The sequence below is a fragment of the Arachis duranensis genome, unplaced genomic scaffold (assembly GCF_000817695.3).
Source record: "Arachis duranensis cultivar V14167 unplaced genomic scaffold, aradu.V14167.gnm2.J7QH unplaced_Scaffold_608113, whole genome shotgun sequence".
Classification (NCBI taxonomy): domain Eukaryota; kingdom Viridiplantae; phylum Streptophyta; class Magnoliopsida; order Fabales; family Fabaceae; genus Arachis; species Arachis duranensis.
The window spans coordinates 1,246,253-1,249,756 of NW_026264987.1; the positions used below are offsets into that span (position 1 = coordinate 1,246,253).

Consider the following 3,504-nt stretch of genomic DNA (forward strand, 5'->3'; position numbering starts at 1 on the left):
AAACTAGAAATTGATCATCACCCCCTAATTGGAATTAATTGACCAAGGAATTGGCAGTTAATAAATTTTAGAGGAGACTAGGAAGGTCTAAGGAATTAGGGTCTAGTCACATATAGTTTGCCATGAAATTATATCTTGCATGATTAAATTAGTTAGTAATAAAAGTTAATCTGGAAAATAGATAACTCTGAAACCTTAACTGTTTTCTCAATATTTTATTCCCAACTTATTTATTTGTCTATCCTTTTTATATTCTGAGTTCGAATTTAAACCTTTTGAACATCTCAAAACCAATTTCTGCTTGCCTAACTAATCCTATCAAACGCTATTGTTGCTTGATCCATCAATCCTCGTGGGATCGACCCTTACTCACGTAAGGTATTACTTGGTATGACCCGGTGCACTTGCCGGTTAGTAGTGTGGGTTGTAAATACCGCACCAAGTTTTTGGTGCCGTTGCCGAGGATTGATAGTGATTAACAACTATTAATTGTTTGATTGCTTAGATTAGGCGTTTTAGTTTTAATTTTTATTTAAATATTGTTTTATTAATTTTCCAAAAAAAATAAATAAATAAAATAAATAAAATTTCAAAAAAAAAATTTTAATAAATAAATAGCACCAATATTTTTCTTAATTTCTGAAATTAAGTTTGGTGTTGACTATTTATTATTTTTTCTTCTATTTATTTTATTCAATATTTTTATCTCTTTACACAGGTTACCTCACTGGGAATTCTCTGCACTCTGACGTAGAGATTCCCATTCTTTTTTATTTTCTGGTTGTTTATGCGTAGGAACAGAGACGAAGAACATCTCTTAGACTTTGATCCTGAACCTGAAAGGACTTTCAGGCGGCGTCTACAACAAGCAAGACTTTATAAGGCTGCATAATCCACCATGGATCCGATTAATAATGATAATACCAATGCGGCAAACCCGAATGGGAATGAACAAAGGAGAGTGCTTGGCTCCTACTCTTCTCCTACCGCAGATCTTTATGGAAAAAGCATCGTGGTGCCTCCTATTACTGTGAACAACTTTTTGTTGAAGCCTCAACTGGTCACCCTGGTGCAACAAAACTGCCAGTATCATGGTCTCCCCCACAAAGACCCAAATCAATTCATTTCAAGTTTTCTGCAGATTTGTGATACTGTGAAGACAAATGGAGTGAACCCAGATGTGTACAAACTAATGCTCTTCCCGTTTGCTCTGAGGGATGGAGTAAAACTATGGCTAGATTCTCAACCCAAGGATAGTTTGGATACTTGGAACAAGGTGGTTATTGAGTTTCTCACAAAATTTTTCCCACCAAAGAAGCTGACTAAGCTTAGGATGGAGGTTCAGACCTTCAAACAGAAGGATGGTGAAACTTTTTATGAAGCTTAGGAGAGATACAAGCTACTGACTAGGCAATACCCTCCAGACATGTTCTCCAAGTGGACCCAACTGGATATCTTTTATGAAGGCTTAGGAGAGATGTCAAAGATGAGCCTAGACACTTCTGCAGGCGGTTCATTGCACAAGAAGAAGACACCAGAGGAAACTATTGAGCTGATTGAATTGGTTGCAAGCAACCAATATTTATACACATCTAACAAGAATCCTGTGAACTCTAAAGCTGCTCAGAAGAGATGCGTGTTGGAAGTAGAAGCTGTTAATGCTCTTCTTGCTCAGAACAAGCTTATGTCTCAGTAGATAAATCTACTTACTCAACAAATGGGTAGCATGCAAGTCTCAGCTATCAATACTCAAAATCCACCCCACGAGACCTCCTATGACATGACAGGTAAACTTTATGCAAAATGATAATTATGATTATGCTCAACTTTCTTCTGAACAGGTGAATTACATGGGGAGTGGTCCTAGAAATCCCAACAATGATCCATATTCTAAGACATACAATCAAGGATGGAAGAATCACCCAAGGAGAGATCAACCTCAGAGACCTCAAAACTCCAACAATAGTTCTCAGGGCAGTTTTCAACAGAACAACTATAATAACAGCCAATTTCAGTCTCAGCAACAACAACCACCTTAGCAGGCAAATTTTAAATCCCAAGAAGATTCTAAATGGGAGATGATGATGAGTTTCATGCAAGAAACCAGGGCCTCCATTAGAAACTTGGAGCTGCAAATGGGTCAAATGAGCAAGCAATTACCTGAAAGGTCTCCAAATACATTCCCTAGTGATATAGTGGTGAACCCAAGAGAAGATTGCAAGGCCATTCAATTGAGAAGTGGTAAGGTAGCTGGTTCTGATACCAAGGTCAATGAAGATCCAGTTGAAGGAGAAGCTCTAGAGGAGAAGAAGGAAGAGGTAGAACATGTAACAACCCCGGTTTTCGAGAACGCGAAATCTTTTCTGAAAGTACGGATTTCTCTGGAAGATCAGTAAAGGGAAAACCTTTGATATATCATCAAGTATCTCAATCCTCATTGTCATTATGTCATCTTTAAGTTAGAACCTTTTCCGAGACAAGCTCGATAACGCGGTCACGAAGAACCTGGTTTTTGAACCGTATCGGTTAAAAGTTTTGATTTGGTTTTTTTTAAATAGTCTCAGTTTGACGAACCGGACTTGATTTATGAGAAAAGAGAGATAATAGGATGATATTATCATTATATTAGTATTAGAAGCTTCTTGAATAATATTATAAGGTTACCTGGTCAGTCTTAGTTAAAAACAGAAAATCGGTTTAACCGGGTTTACGGTTTACTGGTGCAGCTTAGCACCAACACTCTCTGATGAATTTAGCAATGATAAAGTGATGAGCGGATAATTTATACGCTTTTTTGCATTGTTTTTAGGTAGTTTTTAGTATGATCTAGTTACTTTTAGGGATGTTTTCATTAGTTTTTATGTTAAATTCACATTTCTGGACTTTACTAGGAGTTTGTGTGTTTTTCTATGATTTCAGGTAAATTCTGGCTGAAATTGAGGGACCTGAGCAAAACTCTGAAAAAGGATGACAAAAGGACTGCTAATGCTGTTGGAATCTGACCTCCCTGCACTCAAAATGGATTTTCTGGAGCTACAGAACTCCAAATGGCGCGCTCTCAACGGCGTTGGAAAGTAGACATCCAGAGCTTTCCAGCAATATATATAGTCCATACTTTATTTGGAAATTGACGACGTAACTTGGCGTTGAACGCCAAGTACATGCTGCTGTCTGGAGTTAAACGCCAGAAACACGTCATGATCCGGAGTTGAACGCCCAAAACACGTTATAACTTGGAGTTCAATTCCAAGAAAAGCCTCAGCTCGTGGATAGACCAAGCTCAGCCCAAACATACACCAAGTGGGCCCTGGAAGTGGATTTACGCATTAATTACTTACTTCTGTAAACCCTAGGAGCTTGTTTATTATAAATAGAACATTTTACTATCATATTATCATCTTTTTTATCCTGGATCCTGGATTGTATTTTGAATCCTATGATCACGTTTTAGGGGGCTGGTCATTCGGCCATGCCTGAACCTTTCACTTATGTATTTTCAACAGT

The 3,504-nt window shown here is 37.8% G+C and overlaps 1 non-coding gene across 1 annotated transcript; it reads right to left on the minus strand.

Annotated features, from left to right (window-relative positions):
• Positions 1-1,324: 1,324 nt before the first annotated feature.
• Positions 1,325-1,431, minus strand: LOC127744590 (small nucleolar RNA R71). Its single transcript, XR_008005568.1, has one exon. It is a non-coding gene; the product is annotated as a small nucleolar RNA R71 (small nucleolar RNA).
• Positions 1,432-3,504: the final 2,073 nt, after the last annotated feature.